A 24,193-nucleotide genomic window follows, 5' to 3' on the forward strand; every position below is an offset into this window, starting at 1 on the left:
GGATGAAAGTGCAGCTTAGGCAATACAGTCAGTAAGATTACTATAACTTCGTATGACAGATAGTAACTACACTTACCATGGTAAGCATTTAGTAATATATATAGTTGTTGAATCATTGTTGTACATCTGAAACTGATATAGTATTGTATATCAATTACATTTCAATTTAAAAAAAGATTACAAGCTCTTTGAAGGATCTGAGCATGTTTCATTTACTTTGAATTATTTCTCAAAGTAGTTTTGCTCACAGATTTTTAGAAAGCAGGATGGAGAATGAACCAAATGTCTTTCTGCCTCCAGGAACCGATGTGCTTATGTATAAAGAGAAAAAAATTTTAAAGGCTGCATATATCTTAAATCCAAGGTTCCAAGGCAGAAAATGTGAGTGATGTAATGCATACTATTGAATTATAAAAAGCAACCCACTTCCTTCTCAAAGTTCAAACCCAGATCGATTATCAGCTTTTCTATGAATCCCTGATCCCCTCAGGAACCTCCCATATCCCCACTACTATTCATTATATTTCTATAACAGCCCTTAAACTGTATTTGCATCATTTGTGAATGTGGTCATCTCTCCCAGTCCTGAAGGCTGGAAACCTTCCTTCCTCAGCCTTTTTGTCCCTTAGTCTGCTGTGACACACTATGACTTAAATATTTACTGAATGAATGAACCAAATGAAATGAAAGAAGAGCCAACATAGGAACTTTCTGAATCAGTTCATCAGAACACATTTAGGTATTAAGTCCAGTAACAGAGGTTAGAACTTTCTGCCCCTGAGTTGTTAAGTTCTTGGCAGAATTCTTACCTTCACTGAAAAAATGTTTTGTGATAAAATATACATATTTTTCATTTTAGCCATAATGATACAATTCAGATATTAAATACACTCACAAAGTTATGTAACCAACCATTCATTACTGTAACTTTATCACCATCATCCTCAATAAAAACTTGAATATACTCATTACATAATAACTTCCTATCCCATGCCCTCCAGCCTCTGGTGACCTCTATTCTACTTTGTGTCTCTTTGAATATGCCTGTCCGAGGTCTCTCAGAGATGTGGAATCACACGGTATCTGTCCTTCTGTGCCTCATTTCACTTAGCATGTCTTCAAGGCACACCCATGCTGTGGCATGTGTCAGAACTTCATTCCTTTGTGAAGCTGAGTATCCCATCGTGTGAGGATTCCTCCTGTTGGCTTAGGTATCCCTTACATTTTGCAGCAATGAAAAGTCAGTTGTTTATGTTTGAAAATACTTAAATATTTTTATTAAATGCCACATCCAAAACAACACTTGAAAGTGTAGAGAAGCTTATTTCTGCCTGGATAAACCTCTCTTTTTCACTGAGGGTGATAAAAATGAAATGACAAAAGTAAAAAAAAAAAAATGGTAGTAACTGTGTAGAAAACAAGATTGTTTAAACAAATACCCTTGCAACAAATGTGATATGCAACAAGTTTTTTTCTTGACAAAAGTTCGAGATGCTTTACTTTGAGATTGTTTTTTTTAATCTTTTCTAAAAATAGCTGCTGTGTTTATTTGTTGTACTCAGTAAAAGATGTTTTATTCTGAAAACATAAGAATAATTTCACCATAATACTCAGTTCCTTCTCATAAGCAGAGAAAATAGAGATGTTAGATTCCTAAAATCTTACAACTTGGCTCTCTTTATATGGTAAGGTGTTCGCAAGTATATTTGGTCTGTCACTGGTACCTAAGTAAACTATACAAGCACACCTTGGAAATATTACGGGTTTGATTTCAGATATTTACTATGATAAAGCAAATACCATGAGTTAAATGAATATTTTGGTTTCCCAGTGCATATAAAAGTTGTTTACACTACACCGTAGTCTATAAGGTGTGCAATGGCATTATGTCTAAAAAAATGGTATCTTAATTTAAAAATATTTTATTGCTGAAAAATGCTAATGATCATCTGTACTTTCAGCACGTTGTAATCTTTTTTGCTGATGGAGGATGCTGCCTCCATGACCTTGGCTACCGACTGATCACGTGGTGATTACTGAAAGCTGGGGTGGGAGCGGCAATTTCTTAGAAAAAGACAACATTGAAATTTGCTACTTCAATTGACTCTTCCTTTCGTGAGCAATTTCTCTGCAGCATGTGATGCTGTTTGACAGCATTTTACCCATAGTAGAACTTTCAAAATTGGAATCAATCCTCTCAAACTCTGTTGCTGCTTTAGCAACTAATTTAATGTAAATCTAAATCCTTCTTTATTTCAGCAGTCCTCAGAGCATCTTCACCAGGAGCAGGTTCCTACTCGAGAAGTCACTTCCTTTGCTCACCCATAAGAGGCAACTCCTCAACCATTCAAGTTTGATCATGAGATGACATCAATTCAGTCACATCTTGAGGCTTCACTTCTAATTCTAGTTCTCTTACTCTCTCCACCATATCTGCAGTCACTTCCTCCACTGAAGTCCTGAACCCCTCAAAGTCATCCACGAGGACTGGAATCAACTTCTTCCAAATTCCCGTTAATGTTGATATTTTCATTTATTCCTATGAATCATGAATGTTCTTAATGGCATATAGAATGGTAAATCCTTTCCAAAAGGTTTTCAATTTATTTTGATGCATCAGAGGAATCAGTATATACGGTAGCTGTGGCACTGTAAAAAGTATTTCTTAAATAATAAGACTTAAAAGTTAAAATGATTCCTTTATCCATGGCTGCAGAATGGATGTCGTGTTAGCAGCATGAAAACAACATGAATCTCGTTGCACGTCTCCATCAGCACTCTTGGGTGCAGGTACATTGTTCATAAACTCTAATATTTTGAAAATAATCTTTTTCTTTCTGAGCAGTAGGTCTAAATAATGGACATAAAATACTTGTAAACAGATGTGCTGACATCCAGGCTTTGTTGTACCATTTCTAGAGCACGGGCAGAGTAGATTTTGCATAATTCTTAAGGACCCTAGGATTTTTGAAATGATAAATGAGCATTGGCTTCAGTTTAAAGTCATCAGCTACACTGACCCCTAATAAAAGAGTCAGCCTGTGCTTTGACGCTTCCAAGCCAGGCATTTACTTCTCCTCTCTAGCTATAGAAGTCCTAGATGGCATGTTCTTCCAATAGAAGGTTGTTTCATCTATACTGAAAATATACTATTTCATGTATTCACTTTCATTAACTATATTAGCTAGATCTTCTGGATAACTCGCTACAGCTTCTACATAAGCACTTGCTGCTTCACCTTGCATTGTGATACATACTTTGCAAAACCATTTTTATATTATGTAGTTGGCCTCTTTCCTTAAACTTCATGAACCAATCTCTGGTAGCTCCAAACTTTTCTTCTGTAGCTCCTCACCTCTCTCAGCTTTCACAGGGTTAAAGAGAGTTAGAGCCTTGCTCTGGATTAGGCTTTGGCTTAAAGCAGTATTTGGCTGGTTTGATATTCTATCCAGACCACTACAACTTTCTCTGTATCAGTTATAAGGCTGTTCAACTTTCTTATCATTTGTATATTTGCTGGAGTAGAACTTTTAAAGTCCTTCAAGAACTTTTCCTTTACATTCACAACTTGACCAACTGCTCAGTGCAAGGGGCCTTGCTTTCAGCCCCTTATCAGATATATCATTTGCAAATATCTTCTCCTGTACGGTAGGCTGTCTTTTCATTTTGTTGATGTCTTCCTTTGCTGTGCAGAAGCTTTTAGTTTGATGTAGTCCCATGTGTTTATTTTTGCTTTTGTTTCCCTTGCCTGGAGAAACATATTCAGGAAAAAAAAAATTGTAATGCTGATGTTCAAGAGTTTACTGCCTGTGTTTCTTCTAAGTGATTTACTGTGTCTGGTCTTATATTTGGGTCTTTATTTCGAGTTTATTTCTTGCATTTGGTATAAGACAATGATCCAGGTTTGTTCCTTTGCATGTAGCTGTCCAGTTTTCCCAACACCATTTATTGAAGAGACTGTCTTTTCCTCATTGTATATTCTTGTCTCCTTAGTTGTGTATTAATTGACCATGTAAGTATAGGCTCATTTCTGGGCTTTCTCTTCTGTTCTACTGAATCATGTGTCTGATGTTTTGCAAGTACCATACTATTTTGATTATTATAGCTTTCATAGTATAGTTTTAAATTAGGGAATGTGATACATTCAGCTTTGATCTTGGTTCTCAAAAGTGCTTTGATTATTCAGGGTCTTTTGTGGTTCCATACAAATATTAGGATTATTTGCTCTAGCTCTGTGGAAAATGTCATTGATATTTTGATAGGGATTGCATAAAAGTGATTAAACTTAGTGAGGAAGAAACAATGAAAGAAAAGGGAACCCTAGTATACTGTTGAAGGGAATGTAAACTGGTACAGCCACTGTAAAACAGTATGGAGGTTTCTCAAAAAACTAAATATAGAAACACCATATGACCCAGCAATTCCACCTCCCAGGATTTACCCAAAGAAAACAAAATCACTGATTCAAAAGATGTGTGCACTCCTATGTTTATTACAGCATTATTTACAATAGCCAAGATATGGAAACAATCTCAGAATATTTGATGGAATATTACTCAGCCATAAAAAATGAACTCTGGCCATTTGTGACAACATGGATGGACCTAAAAGGTATCATGCTAAGTAAAGTAAGCCAGACAGGGAAAGACAAACACTATATGATTTCACTTATATGTGGAATCTAAAAAACAAAGCAAATGAATAAATAAAACAGAAATAGACTCACAGGCACCAAAAACTGATTGGTGGTTGACATAGAGAAGCAGGTGAGGAAATGGGTGAAATAGACGAAGGGAAAAATTAGTGAAAATGCTTGATGTCTTAATCAGGATGATGGTTACATGAGTGTATACACATGTCAAAATTCATTGAACTACACACTAAGATTTGTGCATTTTATTGTATGTACCTCAATATAAAAATAAAAAAATGGTAAAAAAAAAATAAAATACGCCCTAATTATATCCAAAAAAATAAATAAAGAGATATGCAACTCTTCCTCACTTGAACACTTAGAGGTCAGTATAGAGTTATTAGTTAGCCTAATTTCAATATTGTCTTGTCTCAGGCAATAGGGAGGCTTAAGGAGGAGAGAGATGGGGGAACGGCTGGTGGGTGGAGCAGTCAGAACACATACAACATTTATCAATGAAATTCACCATCTTATATGGGCATGGTTCATGTCACTCCAAAACAATTGTAGCAGTAACAGTCAAAGATCCCTGACCACACTATATGTGTAAGCGCTTCATAATGTATGTAAATTGCTAAATCATTAATTTGTACATGAGACTAATATAATATTGTATATCAACTACATTGCAATTTTTAAAATCACTGATCACTGATGACCGTAACAAATATAATAATGAAAAAGTTTGAAATATTGCTAGAATTACCAAAATGTGACAAAGAAACATGAAGTGAACAAATACTGTTGGAAAAATGGTGCCAACAGACTTGTTCAATACAGGGTTGCCACAAACCTTCAATTGGTAAAAAACGCAGTATCTGTGAGGCTCAGTAATATGCAATAAAACAAGGTATGCCTGTTTCTGATAGCACAAAACACATGCTTCTGTGTAGCACACCAAACATGAGTATTTCAGAGTTAAACCAATTATAGTCAATGAGTTTATATATTAAATCATTAGAAATACGGTATCTCTAGTTACACTTCTCCAAATTTCTTCTTTCAAGTAGATTTTTCTGTTTCCATTCCTGGGCTTCAAACATTTAGACATTTCTCATACTGTGTGGGAATATTCAGGCTGTGTTGAAGTCAAATCTCTGCCCCAACAACATTCACTGGCTTTGTGACTTAGCCACGTAATTTAACCACACTGCAGTGCCAGTCCCAGATTCCTGAAATGGTTATATTAATGCCTACTTAGTAGGGGTGCTGTGCTGATTAAATAAGATAGCATACACAAAGCACCTACCACAGAGCCAGGGAGATTGAAGGCACTGGTTTCTTCAGAAATAGTAGTTTAAATACATCATCCCAACCAAGCAAAGCAAGCCAGCCCTTTCCCTGCCATCAGCTTCTTCTTATCCTCAAGGATAAACTGTCTGTGCTTTTATTGCTAAAATAAGAATGAAATAAGTACAAGACAAATATCATCCCCACAAGCAGTGAGTCAAATATGTTCAAATGTAAGACTGACATAAGAAAATTAACTGTAGTTCTCTAACCTGCAAAGATTTTCACAACTCTTATAAGCAGTGGGCAGTCATTGTCTCAGTGCCCCTCAGCACAGAAAATCTAGAGCCAGAACTCTGTTGCAGCTCCCTTTTTATTTATTTGGTATATTTCCAATAAACAGTAATCAAGGTCAAATACATTCAACTGTGAAGAAACTATATGGCTCTGAGCAAGTGCCATTTTTAATGATGGTCAACTAAGTATACAGTATGCAAGGATTAAATAAAGTATTAATTATGCTTTTTAACCCAGCAGAGACATTGTCAGGAAAAATTATAGTTGTAGCTGAAGCATACAGCAGTGTTATTTTAGAGAACATACACATCTATTATAGTTGCTGAGAGTATCAGAGTAAAGGACTCCAGTAAATCCAATAATTACAGATCAGCTGTGTTAATAAAATTAGCTGTTCTAGTACAAAAGTTTAACTCTGTTTGCTCTCAGAACTGTACAGATACCCAAACAATAATGCTCAGACATTTTATTGTACATTTCACCCCTTATATAAGGTTCAGTTATCAGTAAAGGCTACCTAATGTAATGTTCTTACTTCATGGCAAAAACAGACTCGTAAAAATAAATTGCAGACATTTTGCAGTAGAAAATGATACCTTTTTATACAGAGAAAAAACATGGTTAATGTACAATAGAGAAAGTACATTGGCATGTAATGAAATGTTTTTCGACTAGCAAATATATTTATTGTGTGTTGAAAATTATAATATCTTCCCCTGCACAAAGAAATTTCTATTATAAAGCTTGTTTGCTATTGTAGGGAGTGAAACCCTTTTTCTTGTTTACTAAAGTAGTCTACCTTAATATCAGTCCACAACACTGTCAAGTTCACTTAAGAAGAGCTAGGTGTAGGTAAGAATAGGACTGAATCAGAAACAGAATATTCCATTTCACTTGCTTTTCCTATCTGAGCAAGTTCTGTGTAATCCACTACATGTGGTAGCAATCTCTTTTTGGAAAGCTTTCTTCTATTCAGAAAAAAAAAAGCTACAAATTGGTCAATTTAAGGCTCTCATCAGTAAATAAGTCTTTTGCCTTTGAATATGTTTATGCATATGTGAGGATTTTTTTTTAGCTAGAATGTGAAATATGGGCTGAGAAGTCACACATTGTCTTCAGATAGAGATAATGTAAAACCATTGTGGTCGTTTATTAAACAGACATTGATTGTTACATCAAATCAACATATCATGCATCATTTTTATGACTTACAATCACAGTAAATCAAGTTTTGAATAGGAAGTACTGTGAATTCTTAAGATAAATGTCACTTCCTAAGGCTGAGCAGCAACTTGGTAGGATTTTGCGTCTCAGGAACAGATAAAGGTAACTTTGGTTCAATGCATGCCAAAGAAAAGGCTTTGTGGTGCTAGACCTGGTATGCAATCAAACTGTAGGTAGCCAAAAAAACAAAAGGACAGACAGTAAAATCTAGACTGTGTCAACCTATAGTCAAGCATTTTGTGCTGTTGCTTACAACTGAGGCTAGTAAATGAAGCTTCCAGCCTTTTGGTCATGGAAGGTACATCACCTGAATGTAGAGTCAGTATAGTGAGGTGTTCAAGAGCACTGTTCTGGAATAATCCCAAGTGATCAAAGGCTCATAATTTAATCTCTGAAATGGGGATAATAGCGGTAACACCTATCTCACACAGCAGATTCTCACTAGGTAATCTAAGATTATAAACTCCTCCAGCAAAAGTTTTCAATCTCATGGCCTCGCAATCCACTGCCAATTAAAAAAGATTTCCCTTCAGCAGTCTCCACGAAGATGTCAAATGGAACCGGCTTCCCGATTCCTCCTTGTAATAACAAATACGTTAATAAACCAAAACAGGAGTTTGCCACCAGTCCCAGGAGTCTGATGGACTGTGTGGAGCTGCAACTCAAGACTTCCAAAGAACTCCAGATTTCTTGACTTTGCTGGAAGGTTTCAGGGACTCACGAAATTGATGAATAACCAGTAAAGTCCCTGACTCACACGGACCTCCTGGAAGAGAATCTTGGCAATGACAAATCTGTTTTTGCTTTTGTCACATTTAAAATATTTCAGAAGAAACAGAACATCATCCCACTCTTGAGACAAAGAACTACATATCTGCTTCCTGGTCCTCTATCTCCAGGAAGAATGTGACATTTTGGTGGAAAAATCTGAGAGATAAAATCTACCTTGGCTTCTCTGTTTCATATTACTTTATGGAAGGGCAACGTGGATGCTTTACCTCATATTTCCCTAGCATCCAGGTTTAAGAAAGGACATGGAGAAGTGGTAGGGAATTGCTCATTATTGCCATTTGGAATTTCTCAATCCTAGAAGTGCACGATAAAATGCAAGTACCCTCCAACTCCTGCTTTGTTCTTATAACCCTTTTGGTTACTATTTCGTATTTTCTTCTTTTCCTGAAGAGCTTGACCTGTGATTACTCATCACTGTCCATTGACTTGTCAGGTCAAGTGTCCTAGTACTGTTTAACAAACAGGGAAGGGACACCCACCACCATTCATATAAACACACACTAATGCACAGGTGCACAAGTATATATTCACACATATGCACACTAATAAAAACTTACGTACACACACTCGCGTCTATAACACACAATGCAAATGTACACACTGTAGCCACATTATACACATTCACACCTTCACAGGCTCTCAAATACCTTTGCTTTCAGTGATCATTTTTGTCCCCTTTGGTTCTTCCCTCTCTTCCTATTTCTGTCAGCTATTCATTCTTCTGAGGAGGTGAATTTTATATATTAAATCACTAGATCACCATTAACTTGGGACAAATAAGATAATGTGCCACTCAACCCTGTAGATAATAAACATATGAAACTTACTTTGAAAAGATCATACAGAAAAGAAATGTAGGTGGATCTGAGAATATTGCAAATTTATGAAAGAGCCTGTAAAGGTAAAGAAACTGAGAGCTAACCAGTGACATCAGTGAATTCTCTTCCAGGGAGGTACTGGAACAAAGTTCTAACTCACAAATACCTGTATTTCCACAGAAAACCCATAGTAAATGGAGGTTATTAACAGCCCCCATTTCATGGCCAATCTCCATCCATATCTTTTTCCCTGTAACTATGATCTCGCACTCCAACTATGAATTTGGTCATTTGCCCTGCTCTGGCCAAAGAGATATTAACAGAAACTTGACAAGCACCTACAAATTTCTGCTTGCCCTCTTGTACAACTGGATTTATACACTCTGAACTCTAACATGGCTATGAGAACACACTGGGCTAGCCCATGGGTGGATGAACAATCTATGAAGTTGAGGCATGTGGCCTGAGCCGAGGCCATCTTATTTCAGCTGACAACCAGTTGATCTTTCAAGAGAACATGTCAGAGATAAGAAATACAATTCTGCCTCAACTGTTGATCAGTAGACTTATGAGTTAAGTCAAGGGTTGTTTTAAGCCACTGAATTTTGGGGTGACGTATTATGTACATTATTTGTTGCAACAGATAATTGACACAGAAATTATTTAGAATCAAAGGTGTGGTTATAACCAAAAACTGAAAAAAATGTGACACTGGTTTTGAGACCAAGCAATGGGCAGAGACTAGAAAAATGATGAGAAAACAGCTATAGAAGGATGGAAAAATGACATGCGTCATGCAGCAGCAGAGCAAAAAAACGGGTAAACTGCCATCATTCAGAAGATAGAAAATGAATCTAATGAAGTTTGCCATTTGAACAATAACATTTCTAGGCAGAATGTTAAATGTGCAGTGGCTCTTATTACCTGCATATTGGTAAGGTTCTACAAGAAAGAAAAGGGTTAGAGAAATACCTGACCAGTATGCAAGCAAATCTAGAGGGACCAGGACTTCCTGGCTAAAAAATAAAATTGTTTCTCACCTTTTTCCAGTTAGCAAAAGAGTCTCAAAGTAAAATACAGCCTAGGGCAAGTATCCAATCAAATATTTATCTTTAAGACCTTTTATTATAACCACTGAAATAAAGCAGAACCTAGCAGACTCTCTAAATTAGAGAAAAGAGCTGCTAGAAATCTTAAAAGCATTGTCCCACAGCAGCCTGACTTGCCCGAATAACAGCAATTAAGTCCAGAGAGAGATCCAGCTTTATAAAAGAGTTATAGGTATTGCTTTTGGCTCATTAGATTTATAAGAAACCCACAAAAAAATTTTAGGGTACTATAATGACAAAAGTTTTACCAATTTATACAAAAAAAAAACAGACTGTTGAAAATGTAAGAAAACCTTTGGGTCCCTCATTTCTACAAGCAGGAAGGAGGCTGAGAAAATTGTTCAAAGGCCACAAAGACCAAGAAGAGTGGAAAAGTAAAGACATCCTAGATGACAGAGCACAGAACCATAGAAAACAGTGGACTGGAGAGTCACTCATAAGGAGCACAACTAAAGAAACATTCCCCTCCTCTGAACTGGAGGTCCCAGCACCATTTGCAAGGCTAGACTCTAGAACTGCTAAGAACCAGTGCCTCTATGTGTTTTCCATTTTTCCTCTTTTTAAATGGGATTGTGTACTATAATTATCTTTTCCTTTCTTACCCCAGTGCATTAGGTTTGGGGCAAATCACTTGCACTTGTCTTTTTCATTCATAGGTCTTCAACTCAAAGGAACTACATAGCAAGGACCCATATTTGGACCTGTTACATATCTTGAGATCCTGGACCTTGAGCCTGGTGTTGTGATTAGATGGGATCTTTAGGGATTTGGGGAGGAGGAGGAGAATGCCTTTCGCATGTAGGAATAAAATGAATAGTTGGGTCCAGAATGTGGACAATTCCACTTCTGTATCAGTTCCCATTACAATTACTGAATCAGTTTTCTATTGTCTCACATCATGCTGCATAAGGGACCACCCAAAACTGAATGGCTTAAAACAGTAACCTATATTTTGCTCACAGATCTGCAGGTTTGTGATTTAAATTGGTAATTTCTTCTGATCTTGGTTGGGCTCACTTGCATGTTTTCTAGGTCAGCTGGCTTCTGGCCGGGATCATGTTTCTGGTGGTAGTTGGTTAATGGTTGGCTTTGGGTAAACATGTCTCAAATGACCTAAGCTGAAACAAATCCACTCTTCTTCCCAAGTCTTTCTCATCTTTCTAGGATATTAGCTCTAGTGAAAACTCATGATTATGATGAAGGAGCTAGAGAAGAGTATGATTAAGATCATAAAGAGCAACAAGAGAGCAAGCCTCAGTAAACTTTCCAAGCCTCTGGTTGCATCACATTAACAACTGATCGGCCAAAATAAGCCACACGACTGAGCCCAGAAACAAGGGGTGGGACCACCAATCAACCTATCATAATTCCCAAACTGTCTTCTACAAAAACTAATGTCCCACAAAATGTTATGACATGTTCCACTAAAAAAGGGTTCTGTGGTTAAACAAATTTGTGAAATGCTGCTTATTATGTCATCTTAGTGAATCATAGTATCCATTAACCTAGTAAAGTCTCTGATAATTCCTGGGCCTGTTTACTTTGGTTTAATTGGTGTCAGCCACACTTTTTTAGCCACAAAATACATTAGTCACAGAAAATTTTCAAACACATCTTACAGACCAAGTGTTCCCAGGATCACTGTCTGATAAACACTAGTCAGAATTATGAAAATTACTTGTAATAACTGCATATAAGAAAGAGCTTTAAGAGACTAGAAGCTTTCGTGGCACAAATAAACTAATAATGATTAATTCTTCTCCTCCTAGATGACAAAACTGAAGTCAGAAAGTTAAGCCCACAGAAAGGGAGCAGCAAAACTGGAATGCATACGTATATCTGCCTGATTCCAAACACCTACCGTCTTTTTATCTCCCTGTAGATGGTGGAATGTTAGACACCATGACAAATGGCAAGCAAAGCAGCTTGGGATAATAACTAATAGTTGAGAAGTTGGTTTAGTCCTGGCTTTGCCACTAAGTGATCTTGAGCAGGTCACAACCTCTTAAGCAGAGTAGGTTGGAAACACCATTCTTTATGCTCCCTTGCAACTCAAAGAATCTGGAAAATATTTTGATGAGCAGCTCTTTAGGACACAACAATCCTGAGGCTTCCCCGTTTGCCACCATAAAAATGACCTAAAACTTACTGCCTTGTCAATAATCTGGTCTTGAACATAACAGATTCATTTTTTAATTTGTTTATTTCAATCTCTTAAGATATTCAAAATATCTTTCCAGCCTGAAACCCTTGCCCTTTCTAATTTTCCAGTGAACTTTCAATGATGTATTCCAGTGAGGGCATATTAATATTCTAAGGAAATATAATACCTGTACTGCAGCCTTTAATTTTAAAATATTCATCCACTGAGGGTGGTTTTCTTCTTCCTGTCCTAACTTTTTTTTCAGGTTGTCAGCCTGTTGGACTACATTGAGCTAAGTGGTGACTTTACTTTTTTAAACATTTCTTTCCTGAGGGCTTGCCATTTGCTAGGAATGGTAGGAGGCCCCAGAAAGGGAGAATCCATAGCCCTTGGTTGTACTGAGCTTGTCCCCAACTGGGGAGATAGAACTAAATCAAGAGGAGAACACAGAAAACGCCATCTGAAGAGCAGAAACAAGGCTGTTTTGTCAGGGAAGCTAGTTTCCCATCCCGGAGGCCACCTTGGCTTTGCCTGGCCATGGTGCTGAGGCAACGAGGTGAGCTGCTCTCAAGACCACTTTGAACTCTATAACCTAACGCCTGGTGCTGGTTCAGCAGCACCACAGCGCCATAGGAGGCACTCCATGAAATCCTTTGTCTTAGAAGAAACATCCAAGCCATTCGAGTCTCCTGTTCTTCTCAAGCAGCAGTGTAACTCCAGTCTAACCATACATACTAGGTTGCAGCCTTCCTGCAAGGAGGGAAAGCCTCCAGAGCAGGATTTCTCCCCTGCGTATTGCTGAGGTTGTGAGCTGGGTACTTTGCTATAGGGCTACCTTGTGCAGTATATGGTCTTAAAAATAGTGTCCCCCCACCCCAGGCACAATAGTCAAAAATGACTCCAGACATTGTCAAATGTCCCCTGGGGAGAAAAAAATCTCTACTAAGAACTACTACTCTAGAGTATGAAGGAAAAAAATCCCATTTTGGGGGCTGAAAACTGGATACCACCACCAAGTAACATCCCTGGGGTAGTGAGCTTGCCTCCAAGCCCCTGCCCTGTGTGCAGCTGGGACTTCCCACGGCTGTTCACATTAAAGACCTTCATCTCATTCTGGTTCTTTTCTACTACTTGTCCTCCATCCCCAATGCCTTTTGCCACTCTACTCACCAGCTTTTAGAGTTCTTTATCAGGCTTCCAATAGGGAGCCTATTGTTATAGCCATCAATCTTGAGCAATTTGGGACAAATTCAGTGGCAAAATTGGGAAAGATTCCAGGGGCAAGACATGGTGTCACACTCAAGTCTTGCTTCCCATTGGTGGTCAGTCAGGGAGAAGAGCCGAAGCATGTGTCCTCCAGTGCCTTCCCTCTTCAGGTGAATGCTCTGTGGACCCAGCTAAGCACGCATCCTGACCTTCACTTCTAAACCCGAGTTTTTAGAAGTCTGGAGTCTCAAAAAGGTAGTATCATTTGCTTTAAATCACAAAGCTAGCAGAGAGATTCGAAGGGGGCTTTTTACCTCCCAATGCTCGTGCTCTTTTCGTCACCATCACACCAGCTGCATTCCTTCAGGAAACCTAGAATGGGAACACCATGAAGGGCATTCCACATTTTTCCCCACCCTGCCTCACACAGCGTACATGAACATCGTCATATGCCTACACACAGATCAATAGACTGTGATACTAGTTTCGATTAATAAACACATAGTGTTTCTGTGGCAGGTACACTCTTATTTAATCCTAACAACCTAGCAGCAAATATTCCTTTTATATGCTCTTTTGAAAAAACTTTCAGAAACTGCTTATTTTCCATCAACCTTGTCCCCACTTTCTCCTCGGTCTGTGGACGAACAGGTTAGGACCCCTCAGTGGTCGTTCCCACCCATTCGGTGGTCCGGGCAGTGGGGCACAGGCTGGGCTTGGGTGGAGAGCTGGGCGCTCCAGGCTTCGGGGGGGACCTGCTGAGTAGGTAGGAGGGCACCTGCCCCGCCGCAGCCCCACCTGCGGTCCCGGACTGGGTGGTGGTGCATTCGGGAGCCGGAGCAGCCCACCCACCCTGACATCCCTCTCGGTCACGCCCTTGCCGCGGCGCCCGCTCCTGTTCTCCGTGCGCGATCTCGGAGGGAGTAGAGGTCAGGCACCGGCTCCCGCGGGGGCTCCTGGGAGACGGGGCCACGCACGCGCAGAAGCTCCCGGGTCCTCGGCACGTTGCACCTGCTGAGTGAGCGCCCTCCTTGTTGCACGGGATGGCACTAGCCGCGTAGAGTGGAGGAGAGTGCCACACGGAGCAGTGGTGGGCAGGTCAACACAAGACGCCTGGCGATCAGCCCGGAGTTCAGTAACCCCCAGAAGTCGCAGCTCCGGAAGGCTGCTTCCGTCTGGTTAGGGAAGGCTCCAGGAGTGAGGCAGCCATTGTCAACAGCAAACTTCAGCACAGCTTGCTGGACAGTATTCCTGGAAGATATGACATGACATCAGCCGGGTTCTCAAGAGCAACCATGGCACGAGCCACCAGCAGAAGCTTCTAGGCTCTCTTCAGATTTATGATGCGGATGCCACCACTTTTCCTTCTGTAGATGTGCTGTTCCATTTGATGCCACTAAGTGGGTTCTTGCTGCAAGGAATTTGAGGACATCCTCCTCCTTCATTTACAGCACATCAAGGGCTCTGGACATTGTGAAAGTCTCCCTTTGAGTTACAATGGAAACCCAGAATAATGGTGTATGGACTCCTCTCTGAGTAGCACGGAAAGGTTCTTTATTTGTATTTAAAGGGCGATTAAACAGATGCACAGAGATGTTTGTGACTTAGCCAATATCACATAGCTAGTACAAGACAGTACTGGACACATTCGAGAAATTAATTACCTACTGGTGTTCTGGAGAAAAAGAAAGTTTGGTATTAACCAAGTATATTAGGGAGTTCTCCAAAGAAAAAGAACCAATAGATAGGAAATATATATATGAGAAAAAGATTTATTTATTTTTCTTTTGGTATCATTAATCTACAATTACATGAGGAACATTATGTTTACTAGGCTCCCCCCATCACCAAGTCCCCCCATAAACCCCATTACAGTCATTGTCCATCAGCGTAGTAAGATGCTGTAGAATCACTACTTGTCTTCTCTGTGTGGCACAGCCCTCCCCGTGCCCCCTCCCCACATGATACATGCTAATCATAAAGGCCCCTTTCTTTCCCCCCACCTTATCCCTCCCTTCCCACCCATCCTCCCCAGTCCCTTTCCCTTTGGTAACTGTTAGTCCATTCTTGGGTTCTGTGATTCTGCTGCTGTTTTGTTCCTTCCGTTTTTTCTTTGTTCTTATACTCCAATGATGAGTGAAATCATTCGGGACTTGTCTTTCTCCACCTGGCTTATTTCACTGAGCATAATACCCTCTAGCTCCATCCACGTTGTTGCAAATGATAGGATTTGTTTTCTTCTTATGGCTAAATAATACTTCATTGTCTATATGTACCACATCTTTATCCATTCATCTACTGATGGACACTTAGGTTGCTTCCATCTCTTGGCTATTGTAAATAGTGCTGCGATAAACATAGGGGTGCATCTGTCTTTTTCAAACTGGGCTGCTGCATTCTTAGGGTAAATTCCTAGAAGTACAATTCCTGGGTCAAATGGTATTTCTATTTTGAGCTTTTTGAGGAACCTCCATACTGCTTTCCACAATGGTTGAACTAATTTACATTCCCACCAGCAGTGCAGGAGGCTTCCTGTTTTTCCACAACCTTGCCAACATTTGCTGTTGTTTGTCTTTTGGATGGTGGTGATCCTCACTGGTGTGAGGTGATATCTCATTGTGGTTTTAATTTGCATTTGTCTGATGATTAGTGATGTGAAGCTTCTTTCCATATGCCTGTTGGCCATCTAAATTTCTTCTTTGGAGAACTGTCTGTTCAGCTCCTCTGCCATTTTTTAATTGGATTGCTTGCTTTTTGTTTGTTGAGGTGCATGAACTCTTTATATATTTTGGATGCCAACCCTTTATCAGATCTGTCATTTATGAATATATTCTCCCATACAGTAGGATGCCTTTTTGTTCTATTGGTGGTGTCCTTTGCCGTACAGAAGCTTTTCAGCTTGATATAGTCCCACTTGTTCATTTTTGCTTTTGTTTCCCTTGCCCGGGGAGATATGTTCATGAAGAAGTCACTCATGTTTATGTCCAAGAGATTTTTGCCTATGTTTTTTTCTAAGAGTTTTATGGTTTCATGACTTACATTCAGGTCTTTGATCCATTTTGAACTTACTTTTGTGTATGGGCTTAGACAATGATCCAGTTTCATTCTCTTACATGTAGCTGTCCAGTTTTGCCAACACCAGCTGTTGAAGAGACTGTCATTTCCCCATTGTATGTTCATGGCTCCTTTATAGTATATTAATTGACCATATATGTTTGGATTAATGTGTGGAGTCTTTATTTTGTTCCACTGGTCTGTGGCTCTGTTCTTGTGCCAGTACCAAATTGTCTTGATTACTGTGGCTTTGTAGTAGAGCTTGAAGTTGGGGAGCGATATCCCCCCCACTTTATTCTTCCTTCTCAGGATTGCTTTGGTTATTCAGGGTCTTTGGTGGTTCCATATGAATTTTAGAACTATTTGTTCCAGTTCGTTGAAGAATGCTGTTTGTAATTTGATAGGGATTGCATTAAATCTGTAGATTGCTTTAGGCAGAATGGCCATTTTGACAATATTAATTCTTCCTAGCCAAGAGCATGGGCTGAGTATCCATTTGTTACTGTCCTCTTTAATTTCTCTTAAGAGTGCCTTGTAGTTTTGAGGGTATAGGTCTTTCACTTCCTTGGTTAGGTTTATTCCTAGGTATTTTATTCTTTTTGATGCAATTGTGAATGGAATTGTTTTCCTGGTTTCTATTTCTGCTAGTTCATTGTTAGTGTAGAGGAGAGCCACAGATTTCTGTGTATCCTGCAACTTTGCTGAATTCCAATATTAGTTCTAGTAGTTTTGGTGTGGAGTCTTTAGGGTTTTCTTAGGTGCAATATCATGTCATCTGCAAACAGTGACAGTTTGACTTCTTCTTTACTAATCTAGATTCATTGTATTTCTTTGTTTTGTCTGATTGCTGTGGCTAGGACCTCCAGTACTATGTTGAATAACAGTGGGGAGAGTGGGCATCCCTGTCTTGTTCCCAATCTTAGAGGAAAAGCATTCAGCTTGTCGCTGTTAAGTATGATGTTGGCTGTGGATTTATCATATATGGCCTTTATTATGTTGAGGTACTTGCCCTCTATGCCCATTTTGTTGAGAGTTTTATCATGAATGGATGTTGAATTTTGTCAAATGCTTTTTCAGCGTCAATGAAGATGATCATGTGGTTTTTGTCTTTCTTTTTGTTGATGTGGTGGATGATGTTGATGGATTTTCAAATGTTGTACCATCCTTGCATCCCTGAGATGAATCCCACTTGGTCATGGTGTGTGATCCTCTTGATGTATTTTTGAATTCAGTTTGCTAATATTTTGTTGAGTATTTTTGCATCTATGTTCATCAGGGATGTTGGTCTGTGTTTTTCTTTTTTGGTGGGGTCTTTGCCAGGTTTTGGTATTAGGGTGATGCTAGCTTCATAGAATGAGTCTGAAAGTATTCCCTCCTCTTCTATTTTATGGAAAACTTTAAGGAGAATGGGTATTATGTCTTCTCTGTATGTCTGATAAAATTCCAAGGTAAATCCATCTGGCCCGAGGGTTTTGCTCTTGGGTAGTTTTTGGATTACCGCTTCAATTTCATTGCTGGTAATTGGTCTGTTTTGATTTTCTGTTTCTTCCTTGATCAGTCTTGGAAGGTTGTATTTTTCTAGGAAGTTGTCCATTTCTTCTTTTCCAGCTTGTTAGCATATAAGTTTTCATAGTATTCTCTAATGATTCTTTGTATTTCTGTGGGGTCCATTGTGATTTTTCCTTTCTTGTTTCTGATTCTGTTCATGTGTGTAGATTCACTTTTTCTCTTAATAAGTCTGGCTAGGAGGTTATATATTTTCTTTATTTTCTCAAAGAACCAGCTCTTGGTTTCATTGATTTTTCTATTGTTTTATCCTTCTCAATTTTATTTATTTCTTCTCTGATCTTTATTATGCCCCTCCTTCTGCTGACTTTGGGCCTCATTTGTTCTTCTTTTTCCAATTTCAATAATTGCGACTTTAGACTATTCATTTGGGATTGTTCTTCCTTCTTTAAATAGGCCTAGATTGCCATATACTTTCCTTTTAGGACTGCCTTTGCTGTGTCTCACAGTAGTTGGGGCATTGTGCTGTTGTTGTCATTTGTTTCCATATATTGCTTGATCTCTATTTTAATTTGGTCATTGATCCATTGATTATTTAGGAGCATGTTGTTAAGCCTCTATGAGTTTGTGAGCCTTTTTGCTTTCTTTGTACAATTTATTTCTAGCTTTACACCTTTGTGGTCTGAGAAGTTGGTTGGTAGAATTTCAATCTTTTGGAATTTACTGAGGCTCTTTTTGTGGCCTAGTATGTGGTCTATTCTGGAGAATGTTCCATGTGCACTTGAGAAGAATGTGTATCCTGTTGCTTTTGGATGTAGAGTTCTGTAGATGTCTGTTAGGTCCATCTGTTCTAGTGTGTTGTTCAGTACCTCTGTGGTCCTTACTTATTTTCTGTCTGGTGGATCTGTCCTTTGAAGTGAGTGGTGTGTTGAAGTCTCCTGGAATGAATGCATTGCTTTCTATTTCCTCCTTTAATTCTGTTAGTATTTGTTTCACATATGTTGGTGCTCCTGTATTGGGTGCATATATATTTATAAAATGGTTATATCCTCTTGTTGTACTGAGCCCTTTATCATTATGTAATGTCCTTCTTTATCTCTTGTTACTTTCTTTGTTTTGAAGTCTATTTTGTCTGATACTGCTACTGCAACACCTGCTTTTTTCTCTGTGTTGTTTGCATGAAATATCTTTTTCCATCCCTTGACTTTTAGTCTGTGCATGTCTTTGGGTTTGAGGTGAGTCTCTTGTAAGCAGCATATAGATGGGTCTTGCTTTATTATCCATTCTATTACTCTGTGTCTTTTGATTGGTGCATTCAGTCCATTTACATTTAGGGTGATTATTGAAAGATATATACTTATTGCCATTGTAGGCTTTAGATTCATGGTTACCAAAGGTTCAAGGGTAGCTTCTTTTCTATCTAACCATCTAATTTAACTTGCTTATTAAGCTATTATAAACACAGTTTGATGATTCTTTATTTCTCTCCCTTCTTATTCTTCCTCCTCCATTCTTTATATGTTAGGTGTTTTATTCTGTGCTCTTTTGTGTTCCCTTTGACTGCTTTTGTTAGTAGTTGATTTTTTTTTGCCTTTAGTTAGTATTTGGTTGGTCTGCTTTCTTTGCTGTGATTTTATTTTCTCTGGTGACATCTATTTTGCCTTAAGAGTACTTCCATCTAGAGCAGTCCCTTTAAAATATCCTGTAGATGTGGTTTGTGGGAGACAAATTCCCTCAACTTTTGCTTGTCTGGGAATTGTTTAATCCCTCCTTCATATTTAAATGATAATCGTGCTGGATACAGTATTCGTGGTTCACGGCCCTTCTGTTTCATTGCATTAAGTATATCATGCCATTCTCTTCTGGCCTGTAAGGTTTCTGTTGAGAAGTCTGATGATAGCCTGATTTCCTTTGTAGGTGACCCTTTTTTCTCTCTCTGGCTGCCTTTAATACTCTGTCCTTGTCTTTGATCTTTGCCATTTTAATTATTATATGTTTTGGCGTTGTCCTCCTTGGGTCCCTTGTGTTGGGAGATCTGTGGGCTTCCATGGTCTGAGAGACTATTTCTCCCCCAGTTTGGGGAAGTTTTCAGCAATTATTTCTTCAAAGACACTTTCTATCCCTTTTCCTCTCTCTTCTTCCTCTGGTACCCCTATAATGCAAATATTGTTCCTTTTGGATTGGTCACACAGTTCTCTCAATATTCTTTCATTCCTGGAGTTCCTTTTATCTCTCTCTGCCTCAGCTTCTCTGTATTCCTGTTGTCTGATTTCTATTCCATTAACGGTCTCTTGCGCCTCATCCAGTCTGCTCTTTAGCCCTTCCAGAGATTGTTTTATTTCTGTATTCTCCCTCCTAACTTGACCCTTTAGCTCTTGCATATTTCTCTGCAAGTCCATCAGCATGGTTATGACCTTTATTTTTAATTCTTTTTCAGGAAGATTGGTTAAATCTATCTCCCCAGACTCCCTCTCAGGGGTTGTCTGGGTGATTCTGGACTGGATCAGATTCTTCTGCCTTTACATGGCAACTGAGATAGTCGTGGGCAGTTGGCACAGGTGTTAGCTGAGAGAACAAAGTCTCTTTCTGCTTGCTGGTCGCCTTGCCCTCCTCAGAGCAGCTTCCGGTTTATTTCCTGAGCCTCCACAGGTGGGGCAGCCGTCTGAGCAGCCCAGAGCCCTGCGGGGAGGGGCAGGCATGCTGCGTGTGCTCTCCTGAGAGAATGGGAACACTTGGCGCCCTGTTCCAGCTTCCTCTGTCTGTGCACACCAGCGGGGCCTCTGAGTCTGGCCCGGGCAGCTGCGCAGGAGGCTCTGAGTGGTTGCTTTGGGTGTGGCCTCTCTCAGACTGCTCCCCTGCTATGTTGGGGCCACAGTTGGAGGCTTTTTATCGCCATGAGGGGCTTCAGAGCTGTGCTGCCTCCCAGGGGGCTGGAGTGCCTGAATTTCCCCGGTTTTCCCAGCTGCTGGGCTGAGTGTGCCCGGACGCTTCTGTCCAGCTGTGAGGCCCCTGTCCCTTAAAGACTTTCAAAAAGCACTTGGCTTTCTTTTGTCCCAGGGGAGCCGGCTGTGGGGATCTGCTCGCAGGTTTTACTGTTCCGTTTCTCTAATATCCAGCACACCACGCAATGTGAGTCTGCGCTCCCAGTGCGGATCACTAGGGCTGGGTATTTAGCAGTCCTGGGCTCCCTCTCCCTCCCTGCTCTGACTCCTCTCCTTCCGCCAGGGATGTGGGGTAGGGGGGGTGCTCAGGTCCCGCCAGGCTGCAGCTTGTATCTTACCCCCTTCATGAGGCACTGAGTTCTTGGAGATGTCGATGTAGTCTGGCTGTTGTACTGTATTCACTGGTCTGTCTTTTAGAAATAGTTGTATTTGTTATATTTTTAAAAATCTATATTGTGTTGGGAGGAAATTTCTGCTGCCCTACTCATGCTGCCATCTTGGCTCCTCTCCAAAAAAGATTTATTTTAAAGACTGATTCATGCAATTATGGAGGCTGGGAAATCCAATATGTGTAGGGCAGATCACCAGGCTCTAAATATAGGGTGCTGTTGCAGTCTTGAGTCTGAAACCTTCAGGGTAGGCCAGCAAGCTGGAAACTGAGGCAGAATTACTATGTTTCAGTCTTGAGGCAAAGTTCCTCTTTGGGATGTCTATCTTTGCCCTTAAAGCTTTCAACAGACTGGATGAGGTATGCCCACATTATGGAAAGTAATCTGCTTTGCTCAAAACCTACTGATTTAACTATTAACACATCTAAAAAATACCTTCACAAAAGATGCTCTGAACATCACTAATCATCAGGGAAATGCAATCAAAACCACAATGAGATGTCATCTCTTACCAATCAGAACAACTAACATCAATAAGAATAGCAAGTGTTGGTGAGGATGTGGAGAGAAGGTACTACACTGTTTTGGGAATGTGAACTGGTGCAGCCACTATGAAAGCAGTAAAGAGGTTTCTCAAAACCCTAAAAATAGAATTCTACTTCTGGAAATTTACCCAAAGAAAACAAAAATCCCTAATTCAAACAGATGTATGCAGTACTTTGTTTATCACAGCACTATTTACAAAAGCCAGGATGTAGGAGCAACTTAAGAATCCATCAATAGATGAATGATAAAAATGTGTGGTATATATATACAATAGAATATCATTCAGCCATAAAAAAGAACAAAATAACAAAATCTTGCCTTTGTGACAAAATAGATAATAACCTAGGGGTTATTATACTAAGTGAGGCATGTCAGACTGAGAAAGACAAATACCACACAATTTCATCTATATGTGGAATCTAAAAAGCAAAACAAGCAAACAAACACAACAGAAATAGACTTACAGACACAGAGAACAGACTGGCGGTTGCCATTGGGATGTAGTAGGCAGATGGGTGAAATAGTTGAAAAGGGGAAAATATTAGTGAGAATGTTTGATATCTCAACCACAGTGATGGTCACATGAGTGTATATACAAGTTAAATTTCATTGAACTGTACACTAAGATTTGTGCATGTTATTATATGTACCACAACTTTTTAAAAAGTACCTCACAGCATTATCTACACTGGTGTTTGACTAAAGACTAGTGCACTCATCTATAGGGCACCATAACTTATCCAAGTTGACACTTAAAATTAACCATTACCCTAAGGAACAGGACTAAGGCATTAGTGTTATTCTTGGCGTCCACCGATTGCTCAAAGGGGAGTAGGCCAGCAGAAAGGAGGCACTGTGCTCAGTGTACCAAAAATAGAAACAAGTAGTAGGAAAGACACAAGGAGGATTTACATGGATACTAGAAGGAATGTGTCAAAGCCAAGCAACTTTCTCAAAGGAAGATGGAGGGGGACAGATACAGATAGAGACAGCCCGGGATACTGCAGGAATGAGCAGAGCAAGTTGGTTTCCTTCCTTGAAATCCATACTTGCAGAGTAGATATGACTTGATAAATCTCCACTTTAACAGATAAAGTGTGGAACAGTCATGGAAATAATGGAATTTTCAGTAACTGAAAACCTGCTTCTCACTTAAACTCTTCTTCTGTCATCCAAAATGGCTTTTAAGGGTGTTCACTGATGGTAAGCACAAGAAACAGAATCCGAGCTCTTGCAAAGAGTTCGATCTAGAGAAGGCATGTGGGGACTGAGTGTGAGTTAACAAGCTTCTTTTGCCAGAGGGATTTCCACTGCCTACAATCCCTTCTGCTGCTGTCTACATCCTTGGCTTGGTTGCAGAGATTTTATGTTGTTGCGGTTTTTTGGTTTTGTTTAATATGTTTTCCCCCTAATAAAAATGATTAGTGGAGAAAGGTCCTGAGTGCTGCAAGAATACATTGTACAATGTTATGTATTAAAACCAGCGTGGAATCCAGGTGTCAGCTTCTTATAGTGCAGCCCAGAGCTGGTTCCAATTCTCTTTGCTATGCTCAGAATGGCCTCTGGAGAGCAAAATGTCCATGTGTAGCAGTTTTGTAAAATGCTTAAGTGGTGCCAAAAGAAACAGACAAAGGGAGATGGCAGTTGTTCAGGAGAGAAATCATAGCTCCAAGATACATTGCCATTTCCCCTCCTTTCCTGTCTAACTTCGGGCACTTACCCACTCTTTGCCTCAGTTTATCCACAAGCAATACTCAAATAATAATAACATTTGTCTGCTTTCTTTCTACCTAATAAGTAATAAATCAGAATGTTGGAACACTCTGGAATCTTAAAGTATATAAATCAAGCACAGAAAAATTTAGAAAACATCAATATCAGCACCTTAGGTCAAAAACAGATTTAAATTCCAGGCTCCAGTGATGAAAGGCTAGTGGGTGGAAATGCTGTCAGTTGGCCCATAGCTCTTGTCTCCATGTTTAACATGTTTTCCTTCAGATCAAGGAGCCTTTAGTGAAAGACGACCTCACAGTACAGAAGCATTGTTATAATAGCAGATTGACAAAAATGGAGACAGATGGCTGCTTGGTGGCAGGTTTTTAAAATGAATTTACTGTTTATGAAATGTGCTAGATTGATCGCAGCAATGATGGAGTCCCCTGCTTAAAAAGAAAGACCAAGTGGGACAATGACAATGACCTGGGCGGCCTCTCCTCAGTTGCCCCCCACCAATCCCAGACAGGA

At 39.6% G+C, this 24,193-nt stretch overlaps 1 pseudogene; it reads right to left on the minus strand.

Moving 5' to 3' along the window:
- Positions 1–14,164: 14,164 nt before the first annotated feature.
- Positions 14,165–14,984, minus strand: LOC118935809 (40S ribosomal protein SA-like; annotated as a pseudogene).
- Positions 14,985–24,193: the final 9,209 nt, after the last annotated feature.

This window comes from Manis pentadactyla, chromosome 17 (assembly GCF_030020395.1).
Source record: "Manis pentadactyla isolate mManPen7 chromosome 17, mManPen7.hap1, whole genome shotgun sequence".
NCBI classification, from domain to species: domain Eukaryota; kingdom Metazoa; phylum Chordata; class Mammalia; order Pholidota; family Manidae; genus Manis; species Manis pentadactyla.